We start from the raw sequence: 9622 nt of genomic DNA, 5'->3' as shown, positions 1-9622 counted from the left end.
TCCACTCATTCTGCAGACATGGCCAAACCATCGCTTGATTGTTGGCTGTTGTTGGCTTCAATGTTGTTGCTTTGTTTCCACAAGCAAATGCTCCAGTTGCTTGACCAATTTGACCGTGGATTTCTACTGTAGTTGCTACTTTCTTCTCCTAGACAAGTGAGCCCAAATTTGAATTCTTGCACTTGTTGTTCAATTTGCACACCATCAGTTGGACAATGGCACGTGAGCCACTGTTGTCTTATTCACATTTAGCTTCAGGCCATGAAACTGGGCAATGCGGGAGATGTCATAGAGAATATCAATGGCCTCAGTAACACTGTCACTGGGAAACATCAAGTCAGTCAGAAATCTATTCTCTCCAAACTGAATTCCTTTTCTGCCCTGGAAAACTCCTCATTGCATTATAGAGTTAGCTGCTATGTTAAAGAGGAGTGGGGAAGACAATGTCTCCCCCCCATTCCTCTGGCTTGATCCTTGTAGCTTGTTCGCTCATGAAATTTCTGCAGGCGTGACTGGATGACTTTCATGAAAACTTTACCAACAATTGATAGAAGACTTATGCCGCAGTAGTTCTTACAGTCTCGATTGTCACCCATCTTGTGGATTGGAATGATGACAGTGTTTTTCCAGGTAGCTGGTACCTTTTCCATACCAGATGGTTTGAAGGAGAACATGAAGTCAATTGAAGGAACAGAACAACACCTCCAGTCTTGATGGACTCTGTGGTGATCTCATCTCCTCCAGGAGCTTTTCCATTTTTCAAGGCATGGATGGCTGTTTTCATCCCTTCAATAATTAGTTTGGCATCATACAATAAAACTACTGTGAGAAAGCAATGAAGTTAGTTTCAAACTAGCATTTTAAAGGTAATAAGAACGACGTAGAGGATTTACATAATTTATATTAAACTTTTGATAATTCCAAGAAAAAATGCTAATAATTAAACAAAATTACATAATACCAGTTCTTATCATATCAAAGTGTTACAATCTAACCTGTTTCTATTACTAGTATTAGCTAAATCAATGAATACATACAAGTATTTCACTACTTTTCAGAGCATTCTAGTTCTTCTAATTATTTCCTTTTAATTTAGACTTAATTGCATTAGAGAAAGCTTAGCTTCAGATGTTAAAAAAATATTATTCATAATTATTGGAGGAATCATACTTGAGGTATAGACCGATGAAGAAAGAAAGGTCTGTTGATATACATACCAAATGCGTAAGATCATATGATGTCAGTGCATGATGTATCCACATCATTTTACATTCCATTAAAATTTGACTGGTTAATCTTTTAATTTTATTTCTGGATCTTACATAATTGAAAATTTTATTTTATAGGTGTTTAAACACAAGTTTACTAGGATCAACAACATTAAGTAGGTGAACTACATCTCCAACCGTACGTTGTGTTTACTGGTTGCCATAGAGTTAATGTGTAGCCACATTTTAATCAACATGCATTTTCCTGATGAACCTGTTACAAAAGAGACATGTTAGAAAAAAGCAAAAATCAAGGCATTTGAAGCACTCTGGAGATGTAGATGAATGAAGAAAATGAATTAATAGATTACATAAGGAATATAAACTTAATTAAGGTTTTAAAAAAATAACAGCAATAGTGTAAAGGTTAATATGAGTTTGTAAAGAAAAGAGAATGATGTAGGATAAAAATTATCTAAGATCTGAAGGAAAAATAATATATAAATATTAACCATGAAGGCAAGAAGTAAATAAGACACAAAGAGTAGGACATATCAAAATGAGGATTGTATAAAAACTAGGACATGAGACTAATTCACTGGTCAACATGATTTTTGTCTCACGAGTACCAATAGGTGTACTTAATGCAGTTTTTATCCTGTTTTCAAATATGTATTTGGGAAGTTCTCCATCACCTACAGTTTTTTATTTTAATTTTTTTAAATATTTAAAAACGTTTCTTTGTCCATTTGTCAATTTTCAAGTAAAAGCTCCTAGAGCATTGTAAATATGATGGAACCAAATAAGCTACAACTTTAAAACAAATACATAATACACAAAAAGTTGAGAACGTTTATTTAAAATATTCATATACCAATAGTATTGTTGAAAATATAACCAAAATTTATGAAGGATAAATTTAAACCTGCATACAAAACTAACACCCACATAATAAAATATTTAAAAAATAATAACACTGATTTATAAAATTTATGTGGTGTTTATAAGATAAAATGTAATGATTGTGAGGGTATTTATGTCGGTAAAACCAATAGATCATTTAAAGCCATGTTTTATGAACATTTTAGGCATTATAAAAACAAAAAGTTGGGCTTCTAATGTTGCGGATCATCTTATAAACAATAAAAATTCTATCAATTATGTTAATACCAATTTAGAAATATGGGAAATTAAAAAGGCACAATTTAAATAAAAATTTAGATATTTTAGAAAAATATTATATATATAAATACAAAAAAGATTCACTAGGTAAACCTACAGACAGATTTTGAGGGAGATCTGCTTATAAAAGCCGCAGTAGATAGTACTACTTCATAGATATTATAAAGAATATAATATATATAGAATATTCATTTACTTAAGTAGCATCAGTATTGTATTTGACTGGCAACATGCATTTTACCCAATTGACTCCATATGTCTTTGTATTTTAATCTTTCCATTTTTTAACTTTTTTATCTTTTAAAAAATTAAAAATTTTTTTATTTTAATCTCAATATTTTTGTATTTAATATGTAATTAAACAAAGTTTTTTTTTACATACAACTGATGATGTGGGATCCTGTGAAAGTACTCTTGTAGATAAACAATAAAATAAGTAAGATATTTCTTAATTCTGTACTTGGGTGGATCAAATTGATTTACATTATTTATTAATACAGAGATGATATGGGTCGTGAAAGAATTGATTTCAGAAAAATAATTATGAATGCTGACCAAGCAAAATTATCCTTCAAATTTTATAAAAAAATAAATTAAACTTCATGATGCAATACACTTAATAAATTTTAATAAAATATATCTTAGATTAAACATCATTCCAAAATATGCTAGAATAAATATAAAAAGCTCTCAATTTAATAAAAATGAATCCGAAACTAAAGAATTCGCAGAAGGGTTTAGGATTAACAGGGTTATTACAAAAGGAATTGTATAAATATCAGACTACACGATTAAATATTTTAGAACAAGTGATCTTTGATTTTAAATTTTCGTAGCGTGGCACCATTGGTATTTATATAAACTATATAAGTAATAAAGGTTCAACTTACCAACAATAGTGAAAGTTAAATAATTCTAGCGCTTTCGAATTTTATTCATGAATCATCAGGAATAAGGTGTTAGGATTTTCTTAAAGTAGAACACCTCATGATAATGAAAAATATTAATAAGAAATGTGCAATCATTTATTAACAATTTATTATTACATTTATAAACATGATTATATCAATATTATAATACATAATAACAATATTACAGTATAAATATTCATTATTTTGGCAACATATTAATAAATTGTATCAGCACAACTTTCATATAGAATTTATGCTCTATAAATATTTTTTAACATAAAACAGGGATAATAATTATAATTAATCACCTCATTTTGATTATAATGCCCATTATCATTTTATCTTAATAATTATATTAATTAATTTTTTAGTATAATATGCAGATAGATAATATTAACAACATTAGTAAACTTATGTCATTTTTTATATTATAAGTATTCATGCAATGAATAAACATGCTTATTTTCAATTTTAGAGTTGAAAAGTTATTTAAACAGTTTGTTCTTCAATAAGTTAGTTTATTTTTGTTTAAAATTCTTCAAGATGTAACTGATTAGTAAGCAATTAGGTTAAGCTGGTTTAGTGAATTAAGGAGGGTTGTCGATAACAGTACTTTAAACAAATTCACTCACCAATGTAAAAAAAAAGAAATACTAACAAAAAAATAAAGCTTTCAAACATACATTTTTTTTTTTAATAAAAACAAGCATAAAAAAACTTTGTATAACCTAAGTGTAACAGAAAATAAAAATTGAAATGATTCTGAAAAAAATGTTATATATATTTCACAACTAAGAAAATAAATTTAATTCTACTAGGCTATTGTTTTTTTTTTCAAATATTATACATAGAAATTGCAATAGAAAGCACCATTATTTTATTATGCTGGCTTAAAGTAAACCAAGTTATGAAAGTTTAACATTGATCTATACTGCTAAATAATATCTGTACTGTATTGGACTGCACTAATTAATTTACTTTGGCTAAGTTACCAATTTTAGGTGCCTTAATAAAGTTTGATCTGTCCATGAATTTTGTTATTCATAGAATTATATTAGGCCACTTTAATACATGCATGTAATGTTTAGGATTTGGCAATAGTTGGATCAATATTTAAGTAGGATCAGTTTGGCCATTTCCTCTTTCTAATGTAATTATTCATTACAAAAGAAAGTAAACAAATATGTTATTTGATTTTTACAAAATTATTTAAAAAATCACAACAGCTGTTTTGATACTCAGTACATTCCTCAGATGTTACAAATACAAGACTAAAACTTAAAATACATATAAAAATGGTACATACAAAAACCAAAACCTTACATTTTTTGTATGTATTTTTAGAATTCTGTTTGAATGCAAAACCTAAAGAAGGTACAGTGTATTGAAAGAGCTGTTGTGATTTTTTAAATAATTTTGTGAAAATCAAATAATATATTTATTTTCTTTTATTATGATGGATTTTCTTCGAGTAATAGTTTCATCCATTGATTAATTATTTATTAGTTTTAGTTTTGCATGCCATATACTTAATTAATATTAGAGTTCTATAAAAAAAAATACAAGTCTATGCCAGTAGAGACATTTGTCCTAGTCAGAGCGCAAGTGATTGGTGAGAAGCAAGTAAATTATAATTATAACATAGCATTATGTTAAGAATACATATAAAAGGTATTTAGTAAAATTACTCTATTCTACTCCTCAACCATTTTCAAGGAAGTGGGATTTTAACTACACATGGTGGATTTTTGGAAACAACACCCAGGATGGACCAATATTGCATCTTGTGCCTTGTGTTGTAGGTTATTATGTTGAATAACTTTGACATAAATGCTGTTAATCTCTCAATCTGATAAAATGTAGAAAAAACTATGAATGATAATTTATATATATATAATTTTTTAATAAAAAGTGTAATAAATACACATAAAGAAAAGAAAAAAGACATTTTGATAAATATGTGATGGATTAAATCAAAGTTATATATTTCTAATATTTTTTGTGGGTAATCAATGATTATCACAAGCAGTAAATCTTTCAAGATTTAGAGTGTTTGTAACTTTCTTAAAATGCATTAACAGACTGAGTAATAAGAAAAATAAATGTTTTAATTAAGGAATGTTTTAAGAAAAAGCACTGGTGAGTAACTATATAAGATATTGTTCAATGTAAATAAAAAAAACAAAAAAAAACAAGATTATTAATGTGTTATAACTCTTGAAACAGAATGCTTGTAGCTTTTATATATAACATATATGAATTAAGCTCTTAGGAAAGAGGGTCCAAGTCCTCATATTTTACATGTTCATAATAACTTAAAAAAACAGAAATCTAATGATAAGATTTATTCAAGAAGAGTGGTCAAATTTGATTTCTCCTAAACATTTTTTTTTTCTTTTTATAAATGACTTTTTATCTTCTAGCATCTTATAATAGTTATCCTGAGCCAGGAAATTACAGTACAATAAAAAATTGTAATATTATAATCCATTTACATTTAATTATATATTTTTTTTTGTGAATCACATTCCATTATATTACACAGAGTATTTAATTTTTCTATCAAAAATAGTTAACAAAAAATTATATACATATGTAAGCACCATATTTTTATACACATTAAAAATAATAAAAGAAAAATATCAAATTCGCTGTTCAAGCTCAATCGCGAACCAAACAGATTTAATGGTTAGTTCTGCAGTTCTTCAAAAGAGTAAAAAATATTTATTTACTACTGAAGAATGTCTGTTATGTAAAGAACTATTGTATTATATAATAGTTTTGCTTAAAGCATGAGTGATTTTGCTGAATGCATTTTACATGTTAAACAAACACTGCAAATACTGCACATAGAATGTAAGGAGTTTTCTTCTTATATGCAGTATTTATTTTAATTTTACATATGTGTGACAGTATATTATGTTTTAGCATGTTTGGTATTAGACTTTTTATAAAACTAAACAACTATCAGTTAATCTAGTAATCAATTGTACCATTTAGTTTTAACCTAATAAATAAATAAATAAATAAATAATAAAATCATTTACAAAAAAAATAACTATCTTGTTAGTACATGAGTGTTTAGTCTATTAAACCATCATCATTATGTATTTATATTAAAAAATATAATTAGGGATTTGTATTTAAAAATATAATTATTAAACTAAATTTAAAAAGGGCATTAAAAGAAATATTGACTGGAAATAACAAAGTAAAAGAAAAAATACATCTGAAAAATCAAGTAAAAAAAAAAAGATTAGAAAACAATACTAAAACACAATAAAAAGGCTTTTCAGTAGTTATAAAAAAAGCAAAGCATAAAACCTTAGATACATAATTTTTCTTTTTTCTGTGTTCTTGTCCATAATGGTATTTAACAATGGTGTCAACAATAATATTTAAAATTTTATAGTTTGCTTACATTTTATAAATTTATAAGCTTTTAAAAACTCACTTCAAAATATTTTTTCAGAAACTATTTTATTTCAATTGATTGTGCTATCATTTGTGTCAACTACTGCTGGCAATGTTTTTTTAATTAGGCAAATACATATTAAGAATGTGACAAAAATAAATAAAAATTTCACAAAATAAGCAAGAAAAAAGTGTTCATCACATTAACATATTTTTATTTTTTTTTTCCTGGGTGCACAAGAAAATGCCATCATCAGTGCCTGGACATGATTTATATTGTAAATTAATAAATACTAATAATTGACAATTAAAGTTGAATTAAAAACTAAAATTCAACAATATAAAAACACAGCATAAATGAAAAACAACAATAAAATTACAATCTGCCCAAATTTTGAACATAAATGGATGGTCTTAAAAAATCGTAAAACATAAGATAACATCATTTCATTATTCCCTAACATATTCCATGTATTGGCCCCTAGTTTAAATTTGTGACGCAATGCCACATAACAGACAATTGGTATACAATTAGTTGGTAGTTGCAGTGAGCTCAAACAGGTGCATCTGTTTGAGTCATTGCATATCCATGAATGAGCCTAGTGTGCCCAATTTGCTAATTGCAAATAATAATCTCCTCTTGACGGTTATTCCTGCATGAGAAGCTCCATGGTGATTCAGTGTTCTTAACTGAACAAAGTTTATTGTTGATGGTAGCATTCCATTCCATTTCCTACTCATCATGAAAACAGACAAGATTGTTTCAAACAACAATGTGATTAGTGAAAGGAGGCTGGAAATAAGCCTCTTTTACCGTACTATTAGAGCACTCATTGCCTGAAATTCCAGTGTGATTGGGAATCCAGCAGAAGCTCACACTTGTGTTATGTTGAGTCATTACAAAGATAATAAGACTGTATGTCATAGACAACAGAGTATCTAGAGTACATGTCTTTAATCATCTGTAAGGCACTCATTGAATCTGAAGAGACAAGTACATGTTGATATGGCTAATTATATTTAAGGCCTTATTAATAACATACAGCTTCTCAATGAAAACACTGACAATGAGTTCAAACAAGATGAGGTACAATGAACACCCTCCACAAAGCAAAAATACAATGAATGAACACCCTCCACAGTAGCAGAACATCATTTGACTTTCACTCATATTCACACATCACACTTCCACCAACATTGACAAGAATCTGAAATTCTAAAAAAGGGAAATTTTAACAGATTTGAATATAATAAAGTACATAAATGGAAAAAAACATAGAACAATAACACACAAAATAAACAGAAGCAGTTCAAATCACACATGTTTCAGTCACATTCTTCATACATATCTGCCTAATTATAAAAACTGCCAGAAGCAAGACCAGTTAACAGGAATATAATAACAGCAAACTAGTCACTGAGCATGGCTGCAAAGATGACTGAAAATGCTTTGAGATGTTTGTGAAAAAACACAAGCTTGCCCAAAATTATACTCACATTCATAATTATAATGTTTAATTATTGGTGTATTTTCTAACTTTATTAGACTTATAATGTTTAATTTATTAAATGTAATATGGTTTGTAAAAAGAAAGATGGTTATATAATTCTCACTGTTGATGCAATCAGTCATTTTTGTCATTGACAAAAACAAAAAAAAATTATTTACGTTTGATCAACAAATCATATTTAATACTTTTTATCTGCATGTTTATTATAAAAATATATATATATTTGTGCACAAGAAAAAACACAAACCTTTTTTGTGCCCAAGATCATATCAATTTTGCCAATAGCAGATTGATATTTTAATAACATCTATATATTAAATTATAATTTAATAAATACTTAGATAAAACTGAACAAAGTAATAATAAAAAACACAACTGGTCAATAAAAAACATTATTACAAAACATTGATTTTTTATGCATCAGTATAAAAACAATTATCTATAATCAGAAATGCTTTTAAATATATATGTATACATTGCAACTAACAAAATAAAATCTTACAGCAAATCAAATTCATTATTGTGCAACATAAATGTTTAGTTTATTATGAGCAAGAAGTCAAGAAATAAATAATTGTTTTTATTAATGTACTATTATTGACTATTTGATATATTACTTAATCTATAGAATTATTTTATGTGGTTATGTTTACATTTTCCTTGTTTCAATACCACATAATTACATAAAGTGAAAATGTTTCAATTTCTTTGACTGTTTTAACATTAGCCCACTGGGTTAGTCTAGTGGTTAACACGTCATCACAAATCAGCTGATTTTGAAGTCGAGAGTTCTATGGTTCAAATCCTAGTAAAGGCAGTTAGTTTTATACAGATTTGATTACTAGATTATGGATATCGGTATTCTTTGGTGGTTGGGTTTTAATTAACACATCTCAAGAATGGTCTCAAGAATACACTTCATTTACATTCATACATATTATCCTCATTCATCCTCTGAAGTAATACTATGGTGGTTCTGGAGGCTAAACAGAAAAAGAAAAAGGCTGTTGGACACTACACAGGTATTTGCTAGCATTTTCTTTTTCAAATGATCTCTACTGGCTGACAAACTTCTACTACCATCCTTAGAAAAAAAAATAACTGCAACTGATGTTATAAAAAGTTTAAAAAAATCGACTACAGTATGCTTTTTTTTTTTTTTAAAGTTTCAATAAATTTTAGCTGCATTTGAATTAGCTCTGGTAGTTAAGCTAGTTTTCTAGTTCTTCCTCAGTTAGTTTACTAGTTTTAATTCATACTCAAGCATTCTAAAGACATTAAAGAAACGCTAGAGGAAAGACTAGCCCAGTTGCTGAGAACGTTTTATACAACTTCCACCTTTAAACACGTATTCTGCAGACGGTTTTTAAAAATGTTTTTAATTTTAAAACATGTA

Source organism: Lycorma delicatula, chromosome 8, assembly GCF_047948215.1.
Source record: "Lycorma delicatula isolate Av1 chromosome 8, ASM4794821v1, whole genome shotgun sequence".
NCBI classification, from domain to species: domain Eukaryota; kingdom Metazoa; phylum Arthropoda; class Insecta; order Hemiptera; family Fulgoridae; genus Lycorma; species Lycorma delicatula.
The sequence above is the reverse complement of the archived record's forward strand: the minus strand, read 5'-3'. Positions refer to the sequence as shown.